Source organism: Chlorocebus sabaeus, chromosome 21 (genome assembly GCF_047675955.1).
Source record: "Chlorocebus sabaeus isolate Y175 chromosome 21, mChlSab1.0.hap1, whole genome shotgun sequence".
Classification (NCBI taxonomy): domain Eukaryota; kingdom Metazoa; phylum Chordata; class Mammalia; order Primates; family Cercopithecidae; genus Chlorocebus; species Chlorocebus sabaeus.
Genome location: NC_132924.1, coordinates 104109391 through 104132223, shown reverse-complemented (window position 1 = coordinate 104132223; position 22833 = coordinate 104109391). Strand labels below are relative to the sequence as shown.

The window sequence follows — 22833 nt, the reverse complement described above, 5'->3', positions numbered from 1 at the left end:
TGACTCCTTCAACCTAGCAGAATTAGTTCCTTTCTGTTCTTTGCTTCCATCATACTTAAAAAACATACATGCAACTGCTATAGCACTTGTCGCAAGGTACTGTAAGAATTTGCCCACCAGTCTTCTCCCCCACCGACAGCACATCCTCCGATTCACCTCTGCACCCTTCACACATTGGACATAACTGGGACAGGGCCGGTACTCAATAAATATTTGTTTAAATGAATATCGTTCCAACAATTGCATAGGAATTCTCAAGGCCTTTGCTGGGAATGATGGATTATCACTTTTGCTGAGGGTCCTCAGTAGACTACCCAGAAATGTGCTTTTCTTCAGGCACAATATATTGAGATTCTGTCATTTCAGATCCCGCCAGTGTTGTATTTGTAGCATTTGTTCATTCTTTTCACTTAATAAATAATTAGCAAGCACCTACTCTGCCAGATCCTATGGGGGGCTCCATCTAGTATGCCCAAGTGGCAAATGGCCAGACTAATACAGTTCCTGCATATTACATATAGAGGGAACCTACGTACTATAGAATCATCCACCCTTTGAGACAAACTCCTCAGTTTGATTATTTCATTAGAGTGATAGGATCTCAAGGTGGGAAAGAACGGCTTTCTAGAAGTAAAAGTCCTTATACTTTACTTTTATTTTGATTTACTTATTTTACAGACAAGGTCTCACTCTGATGCCCAAGCTGGAGTGCAGTGGCATGATCCTAGCTCACTGCAGTCTTGAACTCCTGAATTCTAGTGATTCTCCTGCCTCAGCCTCCCCAGTATCTGGGACTACAGAGGTGTACCACCACACCCACCTTGGGATCCTTATAGAATAATAATTAAGGTTTGCGATCTGACTGCCTGGGTTCAAATCCCAGATCTGCTTTGTACCAAGGTGTAAGTTCTTGGACAAATTGCTTAATCCCTCTAAGCCTCACTTTCTCATCTGTAAAATGAGCTAGTGGGATTGATGTATTAGAAATGACAACCACGTTAATCACATATTATGGTGCTTGCCATACAGTACGCACTCACTTTGTGTTTGCTATTATAAACAAATCTATTCTCCTCATTTCCTCACTCGGGTGTTTGAACTTCTATCACAAATGTACCCAGTGAATGGGGTATGACTGCCTCGCTTCTGGGCCCCAGGGTCAGGGAATTTACTACCTCCAATGTTGTCATTTGGCTGCTAGGCAGATCTAGCAGTTGACCAGTGTTAATGGGTTGAAATATACATGCTTACATCTTCCACTCATTGGCCCTCAATCTGCCATTGGGATTACCCAGAAGAAACCAAATCTCTCCTCTGCCGGATAGACCTCAAACTTTGAAAGGTAGCTACATATGCTAGTTTTCACCACCCCCCTACACACCTACATACACCCTTGGATCTTTTTGTTATTTCTGGATAACTCTGTGCAGCAGATTTCTTATTATCCTTTTTATTTTTCTCATATAACCCTTTGTTGATCAATGTATCCGAATGTCTAAAGCCCAGAATTCATAAAACACAATAAATGTGGTCTGATCGTTGGTGAGTACTAGAGAACTAGTTCCCCTCTGGAACATTACATTTCTATTAATACAACAAAAGATTGATTTTTAAAAAAGCTACATCCCACTGTGTTGACTCATCATCTTCGTACAATCAACAGGAGACTGTAAATCTTCCTGCCGTGTGTAGCTGTAAGCCATCTCGCCCCCACTCAGTACTTGTACAATTCAATTTGGGGATCTTTGAGTACTTTATATTGGTACCCATTAAACTCTATATTGTTTGATATGATTCATTATTACATTTTGTCAGGATTGGGGGCGGGGAGAGAATCTGATTGTATCCTCCAACCTATTTGTTATTCTTTCTAGTGTGTGTCGTCTGTAAATTTTTTAAGCATGCCGTTAGTATTATTGTCTTAGTCATCGATAAAAGTGTTCAGGGAAAAACCAGACTTTCATTAGATCCCTAGAGATCTGAATGTGCATCAGCCCCTTGTGTGTGTGTGTGTGTGTGTGTGTGTGTGTGTGTGTGTGTGTGTGTGTGTGGTGGGGGCGGGGGTGGGGTGGGGACGGAGTTTCACTCTTGTTGCCCAGACTGGAGTGCAATGGCACGATCTCGGCTCACTGCAACCTCTGCCTACTGGGTTCAAGCGATTCTCCTGCCTCAGCCTCCTGAGTAGCTGGGATTACAGGCATGTGCCACCACACCTGGCTAATTTTGTATTTTTAGTAGACACTGGGTTTCTCCATGTTGGTCAGGCTGCTCTCGAACTCCTGACCTCAGGTGATCCACCCGCCTCAACCTCCCAAAGTGCTGAGATTTCAGGCGTGAACCACTGTGCCTGACCCACATCAACCTCTTGAAAGAAAGAAACAAACAAAGAAAAACAAGGGCCAGGTGTGGTGGCTCATGCTTGTAACCCTAACACTTTGGGAGTCTAAGGCAGGAGGATTGCTTGAGGCCAGGAGTTCAAGACCAGCCTGAATAACATAGCAAAACCTCATCTCTATTTTAAAAAGTATAAAAATTAAAAAGAAAAACTTAAAAAATACATTATTCATTCAATCAAAAAATATTTACTGAGTGCCTTCTGCGTACCAGTTACTACTCCAAGTGCTGAGAATCTAGTGCTGAACAAAAAAATTGTCTGCCCTCATGATGCTTACATTCTAGAAGGAGAGGTAGACAATAGACAAAGAAGCGTTATGAAAAACAAAAGCAGGCCGGGTGCGGTGGCGCATGCCTGTAATCCCAGCACTTTAGGAGCCCTAGGAGGGCGGATTAGAAGGTCAGGAGAGCGAGACCATCCTGGCTAACACAGTGAAACCCTGTCTCTACTAAAAATACAAAAAAAAAAAAAAAAAAAAAAAATTAGCCGGGCGTGGTGGCAGGCACCTGTAGTCTCAGCTACTCGGGAGGCTGAGGGAGAACAATGGCGTGAACCCGGGAGGCAGAGTTTTCAGTGAGCCAAGATCACACCACTGCACTCCAGCCTGGGTGACAGAGCAAGACTCGGTCTCAAAAAAAAAAGAAAAAAAGAGAAAAACAAAAGCAGTTATGGAGCTAGAGAAATTTGACAGTGGGGATGGAATAGGGTTGCCAATAGGCAGTATGGCTAAAGCAGAGTTGGTTTTGGAGTATGGTTGAACTACTCATGTCCTGCATTATTCAACTGGCCATGAGTGGTGAGCAAGTCTTTCTGAGTCTCAAAATCCACTTTTATTTTTATTTTTTATTTTTTTCAGATAAGGTCTTGCTCTGTTGCCTAGGCTAGAGTACAGTGTTGTGATCAGGGCTCACTGCAGCCTCGAACTCCTGGGCTCAAGTGATCCTCCTGCCTCAGCCTCCCAAGTATCTGGGACTACAGGCACATGCCACCTGTAGTCCTAGATAATGTTTAAATCTTTGTAGAGATGGGGTCTTGCTATGTTGCCCAGGCTGATCTTGAATTTCCAGCCTCAAGCAATCCTCCTGCCTTGGCCTTCCAAAACACTGGGATTACAGGCATGAGCTACTGTGCCCAGCTGAAAATCCACTTTTCTCTATGTAAAGTCACTTTAGGAAAAAATCAACAGAGCAATGATAAAGAATTTTTTTTTTTTTTTTTTTTTTTTGAGATGGAGTCTCATACTGTCGCCTGGGCTGGCATGCAGTGGTGCGATCTCAGCTCACTGCAACTTCCGCCTCCTGGGTTCAAGCGATTCTCCTGCCTCAACCTCCTGAGTAGTGAGATTACGGGCACCTGCCACCACGCCCAGCAATTTTTTGTATTTTTAGTAAAGATGGGGTTTCACCGTGTTGGTCAGCTGGTCTCGAACTCCTGACCTCGTGATTTGCCCGCCTCAGCCTCCCAAAGTGCTGGGATTACAGGCATGAGCCACTGTGCCCAAAGAATTTAAATACTCATGAAACAGAGGAGAAAATGTGAAAGGATGGAACTCCTCAGAAGACTTCACAACATTTCTCAGTACACATAGCACATTCAAACAATGTGAAAACAACTAGACTAGTCAGGAGTCCAGTCGCATCTTCTGATGAAGACTCCAGAGAGAAGAATTACAAAAGCATTACTCTACAGGTACGGTCCATTGTTGACAACTAAAGAGAGAAAAAATGAAACATCAACACTTACCGAATTCCAATCCCCATGTTTTCAAGTATGGAGCAGGTTATGAATCCAATAGTTTATGGAGTCAGGAGGACGGAATGTTTGGATGATCCCAAAACATGGTTTGAGAGTCTGGATATGGAACTCTGGAAAAGACGCCCACAAGGGACAGATGTGAAGTATACCTCTATTAATTACCCTCTGCTTGCAATTTTTTTTTTCTTTTGAGACGTAGTCTTGCTCTGTTGTCCAGGCTGGAGTGTGGTGGCGCGATCTCAGCTCATGGCAACCTCTGCCTCCTAGGTTCAAGGGATTCTCGTGCCTCAGCCTCCTGAGTAGCTGGGATTACAGGCGTGCACCGCCACATCTAGCTAATACAGTACAAAATATTTTGTACTACAAAAACAAAAAAAAGGGAGAGCACGGTGGCTCATGCCTGTAATCCCAACACTTTGGGAGGTCAAGGTGGGCATATTACCTGAGGTCAGGGGTTTGAAACCAGCCTGGCCAAAATGGTGAAACCCTGTCTCTACTAAAAATACACCATGTTGGCCAGGCTGTTCTTGAACTCTTGACCTCAAGTGATCCACCCGCCTTGACCTCCCAAAGCGCTGGGATTACAGGCAATAGGCCACTGTACCTAGCCCCCTCTGCTTGCAATTCTAATGTTGATGAGTTCTTCTAAATTTGTTTTCTCTTTTTTAAAAAAGAGATGGGGTCTCACTATGTTGCCCAGGCTGGCCTCAATCTTCTGGGCTCATGGAATCCTCCTGCTTCAGCTTCCCAACTAGCTGGGACTACAGGTGTGCACCACCATGCCCAGCAATAGTTTTAATGTTTAAATAAATCCCTTTAATGTTTGAGGGACTGGACAAATCTTTGTTGAGTAAAATACTAATTGCTTTCTCCGATTGGAAATTTTATTTATTAATTATTATTATTTTGAGACGGGGTCTCACTCTGTTGCCTAGGCTGGAGTGCAGTGGTGCTATCATGGCTCAGTGCAGCCTCGACCTCCAGGGTTCAAGTGATCCTCCCATCTCAGCCCCCTGATTAACTGGCACTATAGGTGCACATCACACCTGGTTAATTGTTTTTATTATTATTATCATTTTAATTTTTTCTTTTTTTCTTTTTTTTTGAGATGGAGTCTTGCTCTGTCACCCCGGCTGAAGTACAGTGGTGCGATCTTGGCTCACTGCAACCTCCACCTCCCAAGTTCAAGTGATTCTCTTGCCTCAGCCTCCCGAGTAGCTAGAATTACAGGCACACACCATCACATCCAGCTAATGTTTTTTTTTTTTTTGCATTTTTAGTAGAGACAGGGTTTCACCATTTTGGCCAGGCTGGTTTCAAACCCCTGACCTCAGGTGATGTGCCCACCTCGACCTCCCAAAGTGTTGGGATTACAGGCATGACCCACCGTGCCCTGCCTTTTTTTTGTTTTTGTAGAGAGAGACTTGTCGTGTTGCCCAGGCTGGTCTCAAACTCCTCGGCTGCAGCAACCCTGCTGCCCTGGCCTCCCAAAGTGATGGGATTACAGTTGTGAGTCACCACACCCAGCCAGAAATGTAATTTCTATTTTCACAATGATACCTTTGACATTCGCATTCATTCATTTCTTGAGCATTTGTTTTTTATAACAAATACTTTGTTGGCATTAGGAATACAAAGGTGGATAGAAAAAATAAGGTCCCCATAAGCACTTACAGGAACCTCACAGGAGAGGGCACGGTAGAAACAGCAAAGTCAGCCGTGATAAAGAAGCGTGTTATGAAGAGATAAGTACTGAGAGCCCTAGGAAGTCACCTAACCCAGATTTAGGGAAAATTGGAAGCTAGTAACTTGTACACAGACACTTACAAGGTGTGAAGGAGTTAACCAAATAAAGAGGTGGGGAAGTCTGTTTCAGGGGGAGGGCACAACGTACGCAGATCTTGGAAAGAATGTGAATGATTATGCATGCTGAGTATGTGAGTACTAAAAGTAGTTTAGAGAGTCTTAGAGTGGTCAGATATGAGACTCGAAAGGTGAGCAGCACCAAATTACGAGAAATGTACAAACCACATGTTGGAGTTTTGAAGACAGAAAAGTCCGGACTGGAGATCAGGTTTAAGACTTGGACAACTGGGTGGATAGTGGATATCATTCACTAACACAGCAAAAATACGAAGAGGAAATTGAGGAGATTTTGGGGAGAAGGTGCTGAGTTCAGCCTTCGACGTGCTTGTTTTGTGATGACGGGGGAACACTCAGAGCAACAGGAAGTACTTTGATCTAGAAATCTGAGGACACGTGTTTAGGAGTCATGCATATGTGACAGACAACAAGAGACTTCACAGCAATGAATGAGATGCCCTCGGAGGGTGTGTAGGAGCAGAGAAAAAGAAAGAAGCCAGAATAACACCAAAGCTTAAATAAAGGATGGTGTGGGTCCAGTGCAGTGGCTCACGCCTGTAATCCCAGCACTTTGGGAGGCCGAGGCGGGCGGATCCCGAGGTCAGGAGATGGAGACCATCCTGGCTAACACGGTGAAACCCCATCTCTACTAAAAATACAAACAGAAAAATTAGCTGGGCATGGTGGCGGGTGCCTGTAGCCCCAGCTACTAGGGAGGCTGAGGCAGAAGAATCACTTGAACTGGGGAGGCAGAGGTTGCAGTGAGCTGAGATCGTGCCACTGCCCTCCAGCCTGGGTGACAAAGCAAGACTCTGTCTTAAAAAAAAAAAAAAAAAGGATGGTATGTTAGTTCATTCTGTGTTGCTTAAAAGGAATGCCTGAAGCTGGGTAATTTCTAAAGAAAAGAGGTTTATTTGGCTCACAGTTCTTCAGGCTGTACAAGAAGCATGGCAGTCACATCTGCTTCTGGTAAGGTCTCAGGAAGCTTTTACTCACGGCAGAAGGTGAAGGGGACCAGGCATGTCACATGTCACACAGAGAGAGAGCAAGAGTGAGAAGAGGAGGTGTTGCTCTTTTTAAACATCAGTGTTCATGTGAACTAATAGGGTGAGAACTCACTCGTTACAGCAAGAAAGGCACCAAGCCATTCATGAGGGATACACCCCCATGATCCAGACACCTCCCACCAGGCCCCACCTCCAATGCTGGGGATGAAATTTCGACATGAGGTTTGGAGGACACAAATATCCAAGCTATATGAGATGAGCAGAGAAAGGACCCCTGGAAAAAAGAGTGAGAAGGTATAGCCAGAGAGGTAGGGGAAAAAGAATTGTGAGGTATCCAGAGAACAAGGGAAAAGCATGTTTCAAGGAGTAGGTTGTGGTCCACAAAGGCAAATGCTATCAAGAGATCAAGCAAGAAAAAGACTAAGAAGCACCCACGGGTGACAACCATGGAGATATCTGACCAGTTTGGCAGGGAGCAGGGTCCGGGGAGGCAGCAGTCAGGTCATAGTGAGTTGAGGAGTAAATGGAACCAATGGACACAGACACCTGTTTCAAAAAGTTTGCCTTGAAAATGGAAGACATAATCCCTAAACTTTCTTTCCAAGGTTAAGGAAGGTGGGCCGCCATTAGACCCTTAGGTCAGCTCAGCTGACCTCATGCCAATGCTCTTGAAGGACATGGCCTGTGTGTTGAACGGCAGCCCAAAAACCAGTACTGGTCTTGGCCAAAACTGCAGAACAAACCAAATCAGCCTTTTGTGTCCTCCTCCTAACTCTTCTTCTGCACCTGCCCCTGTCCCTAGGCCTCTGAGGTCCACACAGACTTCCTGGTCCATGGCCCACTGTGAGGCGTGAATGTGTACCTGAACTCTGAGCAGTCCACTGGTGAGATGACCTACAGAGGGATGAATCTGTTCTGACACAATTGTCACACCGTCACTATCTCTCACTTCTTGTCATGGCCCATGTATCGGGACCAGTCAGAGGGAGAGGAGAGGAGTGTAGTCACCTTGGAGTCTGGAACAAACAGCTGGCTCTGCAGCTGGCCAGGCAGCTATCCAAGCAGGGGGCCTCCCTAGGAGCAAAATCCAGAAGCCAAAATAAATGGGTCAGGTGGAAAGCGGATGACTATAACTGCAAGCAATGCTGAAGGTTGGCCCTGGGAAGTGAAGGTGAGTCAAGGCCTAATGGACGGACACCTGAAGGGGTTTGAATGAGAGGGGAGGGACGGGTGGAATCCAAGAGCAGGGGCCAGAAATGGGTTAGAGCCAATAGACCACACAGAGGCCACAAACAGTGATGCTGTACAGATGGGTCCATCGCCACCAGCTCTCTGTTACCCTGAATCCCAGGGTACTGTTTCAGATCTCAGACCTTCACATGAAATTTCTGATATCGACAATTCTTCAAATCTTATTTCCACAACACCCCTTCTCCTGCCATCCTATCCCTGTTTTCCAAGAAGAAGATAGGAAAGCCCTGGGCCTGGTTGGGGTGCTAATGAGGTGCTCATAGGCCTTAGTGGTAACTAACCTGAAACACTGCAGGAATAGGTCCCCCATCCTAAGAACCAGGAGTGGAAGTGAAGGCCTGGCACAGTTAATTTAGGCCCTAAATCAGTAAGAAAGCTAGCAGCATGACTTGATTCGTGGAAACATTATTTCTAAGTTGTAATCATTCCAGATTACTTAGGTTTTCCAAAACGCATACAACGACTGAACTGAAAGGCTTAACTGTCTTCAGTTTGTGATTAGAGCACAGACAGGAGATAAAGAACACTGGTAAACATCACATATAAATACACTATTTCTGCCCGTGCACAGACAGGCTAGGCTGCACAAACTGAGTTTTCAGCTGAAGAAATTTTTTTTCATTTCACTCAAGTCAATAGTCATTTACCCACTGAATATTGCTTAAAGCAGAGTTTTCATCTAATTCTCATTTAACGAGCTTGAAAAGGCAAAACTAAATAATAATACCTCATTTGTGTGTAATGCTTGTCTTTCAAAGAAGGCATCATAACCCATTTTAGACTACCTAATTTACAGTAACAACACTTTTACAATGTAAATACTAGTAAGGGCTATTATCATTTTACAAATTATGCATGAAAGAGACCAAGGCACCTAGAAATGAAATGACTGGTTCAGTGTAACTTCCACTTCAGAGGTGTTACAGCTGGTTTGTTTTTAAATTTTTTTATGAAAAATTTAAAAACCATGACTAATGAAATGATGCTTCAAATAAACATATTTATTAAGATGTACCTTGTGCTCCATTTTAAAGGAAAAAATATTTTGCTTAAAAGAAATAACAAGGACTAAAATGTTCCTGTGTTCCAGCCAGGCGCAGTGGCTCACGCCTGTAATCCCAGGACTTCAGGAGGCAGAGGCGGAGGCAGGTGGATCACCTGAGGTCGGGAGTTAGAGACCAGCCTGACCAATGTGGAGAAACCTTGTCTCTACTAAAAATACAAAATTAGCTGGGCGTGGTGGCACATGCCTGTAATCCCAGCTACTCAGGAGGATGAGGCAGGAGACTCACTTGAACCCGGGAGGCAGAGATTGCAGTGAGCCGACATTGCACCATTGCACCCCAGCCTAGACAACAAGAGCGAAACTCCGTCAAAAAAAAAAAAAAAAAAAAAGAAAGGAAGAAAGGAAAGAAGAAAGAAAGAAAAAAGAAAGAAAAGAAAAGAAAAGAAAAAAGACAAGACGAGGACCAAAACGTTCATGTGTTCTGGCCAGGCGCAGTGGCTCACACCTGTAATCCCAGCACTTTAGGAGGCCGAGGCAGGTGGATCACCTGAGATCAGGAGTTCAAGACCAGCCTGGCCAACATGGTGAAACCCCATCTCTACTAAAAATACAAAAATTAGCCGGGTATGGCGGTGCATGCACATAATCCTAGCTACTTGGGAGGCTGAGGTAGGAGAATTGCGTGAACGAAAATTAGCCGGGTATGGTGGTGCATGCACGTAATCCCAGCTACTTGGGAGGCTGAGGTAGGAGAATTGCGTGAACCCAGGAGGCGGAGGTGGCAGTGAGCCGAGATCGTGCCACTGCACACCAGCCTCGGCAACAGAGCAAGACTCTGTCTCAAAAACAAAAACATGCTCATGTGTTTCACGGATCACATCTCTCTCACAAATCTAGAATTAAACCAATCAATTCCTACCACCCAACTCTGATGTTCATCAGCATGATTCCACAATCTTGTGTCACACACAGTACAAGTCACTGGATGGATCACTCCCCTTTCCCTACGCATTACGTTGCAATAATCTTGTCTCAATCGGATGTGGAAAAAAACATTATATGTACAAATTCTGCATATATGTGAAGTCATTGACACTCTTTTTCTTTTATTAGCTTCAATTAGGGGGGTAACATTTTTCTGATCCTTTTCTATATTCATTCATTCATCCACACTCTCCAGCCTTCATGCAACTATTCAACAAACACGATTATGTGCTCAAAATGTACAGGCACTATTCTAGATGCACAGGATAGAAATAGGAATAACGGCTAAGTGTGATGGCTCACACCTGTAACCCCTGCATTTTGGAAGGGGATCACTTAAGCACAGGAGTTCAAGACTAGCCTGGGCAACACAGGGAGACCCCGTCTATGCAAACAAGTTTAAAAAATTAGCTGGCTGTGGTGGCATGCAAAAAAATAAAACAACCTAGGAACCCCAGAATTAAGACAAAGTCACAAGCTTCAAGAAACTCACAGTCCAATGGGAAATCCAGAAAAGAAAACCATTGAAGTTCACTGTGGTAGGTGTGGCAATTGAACAACATGCAAACGTGGTCTGAGGCTCTGTGTGTGAGTGGGTAAAGAAGGCCTCCTGTAGAAGGTCCTCCTAGAACTAAGCATGCCAGGAAGAAGGGCATTGGGTGTTCCAGGGAACAGCATGGGCAAAGACACCAACAAATGAGAGCAGACGATGCATTTGGAGAACGGCAGGACATGTGGTACAACAGGAGTTGTTCAGTTACTTTATGGCTGGTTCTGTTTCACAATCTGGGCCCTGGACATCCCCAAAAATGCTTCTATGAAGGGAAATGTATTGTCCTCAGTCATGTAAGTAAAAACACATTCTATATGGAATCGGTACCAAAATGCCTTTTGAAGCTTTGACCATTTGAGGAAAATGACACAGGGAACAACACAAAATCAAAGTTTGGGCCTGGTCTACCCAGGTTTGTATTCTTCATACTTCATTACTGTTGTACTCCAGTGGGGAGCCAGTAGGAACAGCCTGCTTATTCATCAAATCTAGGCGACCACTTGGTCCATCTCCATTATTATTTCAATATAACATTTTTATAGAGAAACATTTTGAAGTATAGCATTTTCAAATACACTATGTTGGATGGATCAGATTTTTCATATTCACCTCTTCCTGACTAGGCAGACTTGGTGCTGCTCACCCCCCAAAAAGGGCGGGAGTCAGCCTGAAAGGCTTATTCTCAGGAACCCCACACACCTGCAAGAGGTGTTTGAAAATAATCTCTCAAAATCCTACACCCAAGTCCCTGCAGGGACAGCTCTTCCTTCAGGCCCCCTCTGAGAAGTCTTGCATGAAGGCCTTTATGAACTGGGACCACGAGGAGATAAAATTGCAAGCACAACAGAGCTTATAAACAACCCTCCTTAGACTCACCCTACTGCCTGAGTAATCCCACCTGAATTCCCTCGTCACTTATGCAAAGCTTTGCACCCTGAAATCACATCATTGTTTTTACTCGGGAGTTTTTCAGAGACTCAGAATAACTCATTTATCTATTTTGGTTCATGATTAATCATGGGATCCTCTCGAAGACATTATTTCTTCATTCATCCGACTTTTATCCATTCAACAAGCATCTACTTCCTCATTTCTGCCTACCTCTTGAAGCCAATCCAGTCAGCCTTTTGCCCCTATTACTCCACTGAAAACATACCGATGAAGCTCACAATGACCTCCATGACATCAAATCCAAATTCACAGTCTTCATCTTACTCCTCTCAGCAGCCTCTTGGCATAATGTTCACCCCCTTCTAATAAAACACTTTCTACCCTTATCTTCCATCACACCTCACTAGGTTTCCTCCTACCTCATTGTTGCCTCCCAGTCTCTTTGGCTGGGCCCTTCCCAGTGTCTGAATATTGGCAGCCCCACTAGGCTTGTCCCTCTGCAATTGTCAATCCAGTCCATTACCTTAAATATTGTATTTCTCACTCTGATGTGTCCCTAAACTCCTGGCACGGAAGCGGAAGAGGGGCCAGGCGCAGTGCCTCACGCCTGTAATCCCAGCACTTTGGGAGGAGGAGGGCAGATCACCTGAGGTCAGGAGTTTGAGACCAGCCTGGCCAACATGGCGAAATCCCGTCTCTACTAAAAATCCAAAAATTAGCTGGGCGTGGTGGCAGGTGCCTGGAGTCCCAGCTATTCGGGAGGCTAAGGCGGAAGAATCTCTTGAATCTGGGAGACGGAGGTTGCAATGAGCCGAGATCGCTGCACTGCACTCCAACCTGGGCGACAGAGCAAGATGCCATCTCAAAACAAACAAAAAACAAGAAAAAGGAAGTGGATTCTTTTCCTAGAAGCACTGAAGGAGGAGATGAGTTGGCAAGGAGAGAAGAGTGGCTTTTTAATAAGAGGAATAGGATGAAAACAGGCACAAAGGTGTGGAGAGGGAAAACTGTGTTCCAAGAAAAGAGAGAAGTCTGATGTGGGCTGGAAATCAATGCTAAGGTATGTTGTGGCTGTATTGCAAAGAACCTTGATTACAGCTAAGGAATCTGGACTCGATACTGAAGACAGTAAGTAACTATCAGCATTTCTTAAAGAGTGGAAAGATGTGCTCATTCATATTTTTAAAAATTAAAATAAAAACTTTAGTGGCAGGATGAAGACTGAGCCAGGAAAGCCAATTAGAAGACTACCGTAATAGTCTAAAGAAGGGATTAAGGTCTGAGTCACCATAGCAGCAGTGGGGTGAAGGGTAGTAACAAGTCCAAGGGGGATTTAGAAGTAGCACTGCGGACACAGTTATCAATTAGAATGAGGTTTGGGAGCAGGAGAGATGGGTCGAGGTTGAAGTGCAATGACACTAAGCTAAAGGCGGGAAGGAGAACAAGTGCAGAGGCGATGCTGAGCACGGTATGAAGCTCACAGTAATTGTGGGATGTCCAGTGCAAATGAATGACATGTCTGCAGATCAGGAAAGAGGTCTGTACTGAATGCACAGGTTCATGAGTCCGGGCCCAGCAGTGGCTCTGTCCTCATAATGAATAGGATATCTTGGGGGCAGACAAACAATGAGAAGGACCAAGCAAAGAACACTGAAAAACAGCCTGAGGCGGTTGTCAGTGGAGAAGGACCCTGGCAATAGACTGGAAAGGAACAAAGATGGGGCATGAGAGTCAGACAGAGGGAGGTCTGCAAGGAAAGAGACATGAGACCTTCCCAGAGAAAATGATCAACAGCTCTCTCTGGGGTCGGACCAGGGATAAGGCTTAGTAATTAGAAGACCTGATGAGCACAGTTTCTAGAGAATTAGAAGTCAGCAGGCCAGGTGCAGTGGCTCATGCCTGTAATTCCAGCACTTTGGGAGGACGAGGCAGGTGGATCAACTGAGGTCAGGAGTTCAAGACCAGCCTGGCCAACACGGTGAAGCCCCATCTCTACTAAAAATACAAAACTTAGCTGGGCTTGGTGGTGGTTGCCTGTAATCCCAGCTTCTCAGGAGGCTAAGGCAGGAGAATCACTTGAACCTGGGAGGCGGAGGTTGCAGTGAGCCGAGATCGCACGATTGCGCTCCAGCCTGGCTGACAAGAGGGAAGCTTTGTCTCAAAAAAAAAAAAAAAAAGAAAAGAAAATAGAAGTCAGCCTGGGCTGGATTCAGTGGCTCCTGCCTATAATCCCAGCAGTTTGGAAGGCTGAGGCAGGAGGATCACTTGAGCCCAGGGTTTGAGACCAGCCTGGTCAACATACTGAGACCTCATCTAGTAAAAAAATTTAAAATAGAGGCTGGGCGCGGTGGCTCACGCCTGTAATCCCAGCACTTTGGGAGGCCGAGGTGGACGGATCACGAGGTCAGGAGATTGAGACCATCCTGGCTAACACGGTGAAACCCCATCTCTACTAAAAATACAAAAAATTATCCAGGCATGGTGGCAGATGCCTGTAATCCCAGCTACTCGGGAGGCTGAGGCAGGAGAATGGTGTGAACCCGGGAGGCGATGCTTGCCGTGAGCTGAGATCGCGCCACTATACTCCAGCCTGGGAGACACAGCGAGACTCCGTCTCAAAAAAAAAAATTAAAATTAAATTTAAAAAAGAAGTCAATCTTGAGTGGCTTGAGTGAAGACTCCTCTGAAGTTGGCCAGGAGGGAAGCAGGTAAGGCTGGAAAGAAGGTGGAATTGGGCAAGGAGTAGGAATTATTTTATGGAATGGGAGTCCTGAGTACAACAAGTGGCCATCTATCTTCTGCTCAAAATCTCTAGTGAGCCTACTACCCCACAAGACAACTGGTTGGGCATCAGGCTTGGTACTTCAGGGCCTAAAAATATATGCAAGGTACAGTCATGCTCTGGTCTTTCTTTCTTTCTTTCTTTTTTTAGACAGAGTCTTACTCTGTCACCCAGGCTGGTGTGCAGTGGCTCAGTCTCGGCTCACTGCAACGTCCGCCTCCCAGGTTCAAGCCATTCTCCTGCCTCAGCCTCACGAGTAGCTGGGACTACAGGCACCCACCACCATGCCTGGCTAATTTTTGTATTTTTAGTAGAGATGGGGTTTTACCATGTTGGCCAGGCTGGTGTTGATCTCCTGACCTTGTGATCCACCCACCTCAGCCTCTCAAAGTGCTGGGATTACAGGCGTGAGCCACCACGCCTGGCCTTTGGTTTTTCATTTATTGGCCCAAATCTGCCTCCTTCCAACTATAGCTCTGTCCTCTGGAGACACACACAGTATAAGAAGACTTTCTTTCCATACGACAGCCCTCCAGCTAACTGAGAATGGTTTCCAGCCACCTCTGGGGCTTTCCCAATCATTTCACCTCTGCGAAATAATCCAGTCGTTATGTATGGATATATGTACGTATGTGTGTGTGTCTTTTGTTACCAGCTGGCTGCTCTCCTCTGCATAACCATACCCTAGTCTGTCAAAGTCCCTTTTAAAATGTGGCACTCAGAATTAATCACAGTTCTCTCCATCTGGTATAAGCAGTTAGAAACCAGTAGGCGCATTCTTTCCCTTTTCCAGGACACAGTCCTTCTGTGAATGCCACCTGAGATTGTATGAGTGTTCTGACAGCCACACTACTGACTCGTGGTGTTTTAGGATCAGCTCAAATCTTGAGATCCTTTGCACTTGAAATGTTGATATACTAGGTCTTCTAAATCTAACATTTACATAATTGACTTTTAAAAGCCAATTGCAAGATTTTATACTTTTTCCCACTATTATGTATTTTTACATTTGCTTTTCATGAGCCAATCGTAAAAAGTGGAAAGGTTTAAGAGTCAGACAGATCTGGATTCGAATTCTGGCTCTGTTACATAGTCCAGTGACCTCGAACATGTCATGTGATCTCTCTGAGTCTCAACCTGCTTATCAGTGAAAATAAGGCTAATCCTACCTGCACTGTGAAGTGGTCCTGAGTCTGAAACCAGGGCAGTATAATACCTGATGTAAGTTCTCAATAAATGTTGGTTTTCTTGTCTTCCTTTTCCTTAATTCTCTCAACTTTGAATCCTTAGCAGAAGTATGCCTTTTAAATCATTGCTCCAGGTTAATGTATCTTTTAATAAAAAAAATTTGAGCATAACAGGAGCCAATAACCAAAACAAGATACTTTAGTATAATAGTTAAGCATGTGGCTTCTGAAACCAGACTTTCTGTGACCCATCTGAGCTCTTCTAATTACTAGCTATCTGGTGATTACAAGCAAGTTCATAAACCATCCTGAGCCTTGGTTTGCTCATCTGTAAAATGGGGATAACAATACCTGTTTCTCCGGCTGCTGGGGAAGATTAACTGAGATGATGAATGAAAGCGTTTTTGCATAGAACCTTGCACATAAGTACTTGGGAAGTGGTGTTTTTATTACAGGTTAGAAACCTCCAGGTAAACAATGTCGTATTAATCTGCACTTTTTAATTTGAGACACAGTCTTGCATTATCGCTCAGGCTGGATGCAGTGGCATGATCATAGCTCACTGCATCCTTGAACTCCTGGGCTCAAGGGGTACTCCCTCCTCAGCCTCCCAAGTAGCTGGCAATACAGGTGCACACCACCAGGCTCAGCTAATTTTTTTTTTTTTTTTAAAGTAGAGGTGAGGTCTCACTATATTTCCCAGGCTGGTCTGAAACTCTTGAGCTCAAGCAATCCTCCCATCTTGGCTTCCCAAAGTCCTGAGATTACAGGTGTGAGCCACCGTACCCAACCTTTTTATTTTTTCTTTTTTTGAGACAGGGTCTCCTTCTGTTGCCCAGGCTGGAGTGCAATGGCATGATTATAGCTCACTGCAGCTTCAACTTCCTGGACTCAAGCAATCCTCCCACCTCAGCTTCCCAAGTAGCTGGGAGTCTACTTGCATGCCACTATATCCAGCTAATTTTTGTAATTTTTGTAGTGACAGGTCTTACTATGTTGTCCAGGCTGGTCTTAGGACTCCTGGACTCAAGCAATCCACCTGCCTCAGCTATCTCAAAGTGCTTGGATTATAGGCATGAGCTACCTCATCCAACCCATATTTGTGTGTGTAATCATTTTATCTACTAATAATACATCAGTAATAAATGTAATAATAAAACATTTCATCTACTAATAATACTGAATAATACTGTTTCATCGACTATTATATTGTTCACCAGTATCCCTTGAAAACCTCTATCCAATGACAGGTATGACAAATATGTCTGTCATCTTCTTACCTGTTAACATTATCTACAGAAAAAACTAAACCAGCTAGAGGATCTTGGGCAAATCACTTGACATTTATGACCTCAGGCTCCACTTCTTTGAAATGGGGGTAATGGTAGTAATATCTGCCTTAGAGGTCTGGCACGAGGATTACGTGACTTAAAGCACATGGAAGATAAGGAAATGACAGTGGCTTGGAAGTACTTAATTTCAGTGAACCCAGATTGGCTCTTGTTGATACCAACTTTCTTTCCCTAACCAAACTAAGCTTATCAGGGTGTAGGTTCTCGAATCCACCATTTTCCCTTTTAAAAATTGGCACAGTTGCCCAACCCGAGGCATATGGTATTTCTTCTGTCCTCAGTGATTCCTCATAGCATGTCTATAATCACACCTGGAAGTTCCTTTTGTATCCCTAGATACCGTTTATATGGATCAGAAGATTTGAAGCCCATTTAAATTTGAATCTCATCTAAATTTAAATTTTGTCTAATTTAAATGTATCCTTTCATCATTCACCTTGGCTCCCATTTCATCTTAAATGTCTTCTTAATCCAGACTATAAGAACACGCATGTCTATCGAAGTGGACTTAGACTATAGAACTCACACCCGTAAAATAAAATCAATTATAAATCCACTACCACAATATTGCCACTGTTAATATTTTTCTCCGTTCAGTCTTTCTTTTTTCTGAGAAAATATATTTAAAAATAAATAACCTAGCTGGGCATGGTGGCTCACACCTGTAATCTCAGCACTTTGGGAGGCCGAGGCAGGATGATCCCTTGAGGCTGGGAGTTCGAGACCAATCTGGAAAACACAGCAAGACCCTGTCTCTAAAAAAAGTTTAAAAAAATTCACAAGGTATGGTGGCACATTCTTATAGTTCCAGCTAATTCAGAGGCTGAGTCAGGAGGATCACTTGAGCCCAGGAGGTCAAGGCTGCAGTGAGCTGTGATCAGGCCACTGTACTCCAGCCTGGGTGACAGAGAGAGACCGTCTTTAATTAATAAATGACCAGCCTTTTCTGATGTCATGATATCTTCCATAACCTGCTTTTTATTGGATACATAGATTTCATCATGGGAATACACAAAATTTATGCAATAACTCTTTTTGGACATTTGCTATTTCTAAGTATTCAATATTATAAAGAATGCTACATTAAATATTCTTCTACATTAAATTTTCTTAGTACCTCTAGTTGTTTTCTTAGGATGAAGTCTTAAAGATGAAATTGCTGTGTTAAATAAGTGATTTGTGTATGTTAAGGTTTTTAACACACAGTACCAAATTGCTCTCAGAAGGCTTATACCAATTTATACTCCCAATATGGTATGAGAGTTCTTACTTCCCTGAATCTTTATCCATGTAAGATATCATTTTAAAGTTCTTACAATTTGCTAGGCGCAAAGGCATCTGGGTTTTACGTTGATTTGCATTTTCATTAATTAATAATAAAACTGGACCATTTTCATTTTCATTGACCAGTTGAATTCCTTTTTTTCCTTTTTGCCTCTTGTTGTTCTTTACCTGTTCTTCTTTTGAGATCTTGTCTTTTTCTTGTAAGTGTATGAGTTGTATGTATGTTAAAGACACTATCGATTGTCATATACATAAAGTCCTAGAATCTCTAGCTTGGGCAATAGAGCAAGATCCTGTCTCTACCAAAAAAAAAAAAAAAAATAGGTGTGGTGGCACATACCTGTGGTCCTAGCTACTTGGGAGACTGAAGGGGGAAGGATCACGTGAGTCCAGGAGTTCGAGACCAGGCTGGGCAACATAGGGAGAACCCATCTCTAAAAAAAATTATTATCCAGACGTGGTGGCACACACCTGTTATCCTAGCTACCTGGAAGGATTGCTTGAGCCCAGGAGTTCAAGGTTACAGTGAGCTATGAATGTGCCACTGCATTCCAGCCTAGGCAACAGAACAAGACCCTATTAAAAAAAAATCTTCTAGAATTTCTTATATATCTTTTCATTTTGTTTGTGCTACTGTCTTATCTACATAAGCTATAAGTTCTAAGTAATGAAATATATCAATGTTTTTCTTTCTTTCTTCTCTTTTAGAGACAAAGTCTTGCTATGTTGCCCAGGCTGGATTCAAACTCCTGGACTCAAGTGATTCTCCTGCTTCAGCCTCTCAAGGACAGTGTTTTTCTTTTATAAACCATAAACCATTGCTTTTTTGCTCATGAAGGCCTTTACCACTCCAAGGTCAAAAAATGCTTACACTACTCTCGTCTTTTAAGCACATATCACCCCTATTATGTGGGTGACTTTTCACATTTAACTGTTTAATCCATCTGAAATGTATTCCATTCTTGGCCACATGTTTTTCCATTTTTTTTAAATCAGAGGTGATACTTCAGTCCCTTCTCTTTATGTTCAAGCTGCATAGGGACCACTTGGCACATCACAGTTTCTAGGGGCCTGCTCATATAGGGTTGGAACAATTTCCTCCACAGCCAACTGATCCATAGGTTCTCTAAACTCCTTCTTCAACATGAGTTCCACAGACCTAGTAGAAACAGACCACAGCTCCAACTCTCCCCTGAATTGATTCTGGTAACATTTCTGGCTTTTGGCTCCCTTGTTCCCTGGTTACTTACTCGGACCATTCCTGTCCTTTATTAAACAAGCAAACAAAAACAAAAATACTCAGCATCTTGCTTATACCATTTCACAATGTCTTTCCTGGTCTGTGATCCCAAACCCACATTGTGATCTAAATACCTTCCCCGAGGAGCCTTCTATGCGGTTAATCGAAGCCACATAGTTGGACCCTGGAGCCCCAGGGCTTTAAGTCAATCATTTAATCGATTCAGAAAAGGCAGGACACAGTGGTAGACACATATTTATGCTCCAGGCACAGTTCAAAATGCCCTGCCCAGGGCAAGTCATTCCCATCTGGCCACATGTTAGACACTGTTCTGAGCATCTTCACAGCAGTTCCTTTATTCCTTCTTGCATCTTGGCCATGCCTGGCCTTTTCAACACCCATCCCCTGTCTCCATTCCATCTTCCTCTGTGACACACATGTTCAGTGACTTGGCTTCTGTGGGCCAGCAATGGATTCTCTCTATCCCTTCTCAGAAGGTTTTGATCAGTTTCTTCTTCTTGTCCTGTCTCTAATATTTGCTGCACTCCTGTTCTTCAGTCACACTTGCACACTCTCCTTTGTGTGCTCCATGAGATAATATGCCTCTGCATGTGGCCTCCAAACTCCTTTCTGACTCTTTCCCACCTTTTAGTGGTCACTGGCTGCAATGCCACTTCCAAGATCCAAGACCCCTCATCTGCTGAGTGCAATTGATACCAGCAAACTAAGTGAAAAACAATTCCATATTTCTTCTATTCTTTTTTTTTTTTTTTGAGATGGAGTTTTGCTTTTGTCGCCCAGGCTAGAGTGCAATGGCACGATCTTGGCTCACCACAACCTCCGCCTCCCAGGCTCAAGCGATTCTCCTGCCTCAGCCTCCCGAGTAGCTGGGATTATAGGCATGCACCACCACGCCTGGCTAATTTTGTATTTTTAGTAGAGCCGGAGTTTTTCCATGTTGGTCAGGCTGGTCTCAAACTACCAACCTTAGGTGAACCGCCCACCTCAGCCTCCCAAAGTGCTGAGATTAGAGGCGTGAGCCACCACACCCGGCCATATTTCTTCTATTCTAAGATCAACATGCGGGATGGGTGCAGTGACTCACGCCTGTAATCCCAGCACTTTGGGAGGCCGAGGCAGGAGAATTTAGTAGAGATGAAACCCCATCTCTACTAAAAATACAAAATTTAGCTAGGCATGGTGGCACGCACCTGTAACCCCAGCTACTCGGAAGGCTGAGGCAGAAGAATTGCTTGAACTTGGGAGGCGGAGGTTGCAGTGAGCCGAGATCGCGCCACTGCACTCCAGCCTAGGCGACAAGAGGGAAACTCCATCTCAAAAAAAAAAAAAAATCAACATACGGTAGGATGTACCACCATTTAATGGCTGCTTGGAGAGCCCTCCCAAAAAACACTGCCATGTTAAATGTACCCACATTCTCATTTTAGAAATATTAAAAACATGGCGGAGATATCCGTATCTTAGAATCTAGGACATGCTATAGTTAAATGACTCTATTTTTCACTTAACTACTCACATATGACCTTCTGCCCCAATCAAAAGTACTATCGTTTCTTCATTATTATTCTTTACTATAAACATAAGCAAAAATAAAAGTTCATAATTCATTGTCTTCAATACTTTTCCCAGACCTCAGCTGTCTCCGGTCATTAGCCCTTCTGGCATTATTCTCACGGGTCTCACGGATCTGAGTCCTCCTTTTTGAAGGAAGCCTCGTTATATACCCCTTCTCCTGCCTTTTGTACATGTCCTTTAAATGTACAAGCTTAACTGAACGCTTCCAGAACAACCACATTGATCTTTATAATCTTTTTTTTCCTCTGGATTTTTTATTTTTTGCAGAGACAGAGTCTCACTTTGTTGCCTGGGCTGGTCTCGAACTCCTGACCTCAAGGAATCTTCCTGCCTGGGCTTCTCAAAGTGTTGGGATTACAGGTGTGAGCCACAGTGCCTAGCCTGATCTTTTTTAGATGCTCGTCTTTTCTTCATTTAAACCACTGATTTTGTAAAAATGTACACTTCCAATCATATTACTCCTCTTGCCCTTTATTTCCTAGTTCCTGGCCAGAGGGGGAGTCTTGTGTCCATATTTTCTCTTAACTTGCTCCTCTTGTTCATATCAGGTTAACAAGTGCAGAATTGCCTTCTTTGGCTATTACAAATTCAAAGCTACCCTGGTCACTTATTTTAAGTTGTTTGTCACTTCCACTTTGCCAACACATTTTTCTTAGCTGGTTAGAATTAAGCATCAAATAGTACCTCTTCAGTAAGCAATTAGTTTAAATTTAAGTCATGCCAACTTTATTTGACGATCACTTTTCAGCAGAATGAGACTGTCAGTAGATGTCAGATAAGCTGAAGTTCTCCATTACCCCTATATCGTGCCCCTGTGCCAATAATTTTGTCATTTGTATTGGGAAAGCATTACTGATGTTGCCATAACAGGATCACAAGGCACGCTAGGACTAGGTGACTGCATACAGCCAGTGGAGAGAGGGTACAAGCCAAGACCTGGGGAGGGGGATGCTCCCTGGGGCAGGGCTCTGAATACAGAAACCAGCCTGTATTTGGGCAGCTGGCCTGTGCAAAACCTTGCATCTCTTAATCACATAAAGTTCAGGAAGCTGTTAATGCCAAGCAGTTTAGCTTTGCCCCAGCAGTGGGTTATCTATAAAGGGGAAGGCGCATGTGTCCCATGGTTTGAGGAGAGCACAGCAGGGGTGTAGGCAGCAGCACACCGCCCTCTGCAAAAGATGACTGGTCAGAGCTAAGCTAAAGAAGACATCAGGATCATGGTAAAGTAGGCTGGGGTTCAAGACAGGGACCCACATCCAAAGGGAGACTGGGATACAAGGCAAGAGGACCAGAGACTGAGGTGTTGAGGCCAAGGTGGAAGCCCATATTGGGCAGAGGGGTGGAGAGGCACAATAGGAGGGAGCTACAGATGTCTGAGGCCCCATGGCTGACCTGGCTGAAAGGAAGCACAATGGTGGGGCCGATACTAATGCTGACTTTCTCCAGTCTGAGCCAGTGTTTAAGTACTGGGGAGGGTGGGGGTTGGACCTATAAGTAAGGCTCCTCGGACAACCCAGCAGCTGGTTGCTAGGGAAGACAAAGGCAAGACAACTGGCCAGGTGCCTTATTCTATGCTCCCGTGACAATGTCACTTCTGCTTTTATTTTCAGCCAAATGTTCTCGGCCAGGTGTTCAGCCCCCAGATTTGCGGGCTTCTATATGTGTCCGTGACTTCTTGACTTGCAAG

At 44.0% G+C, this 22833-nt stretch overlaps 1 protein-coding gene across 2 annotated transcripts in view; it reads right to left on the bottom strand.

The window, feature by feature from the left end:
* Positions 1–22833, bottom strand: part of MKLN1 (muskelin 1) — a 376455-nt gene that overhangs the window by 340479 nt on the left and 13143 nt on the right. For both annotated transcript variants that reach the window (XM_073009344.1, XM_073009343.1), the window contains exon 2: positions 4139–4260. The gene's annotated coding sequence lies outside the window, so the exon portion shown is untranslated. The remainder of the gene's footprint in view (positions 1–4138; positions 4261–22833) is intronic.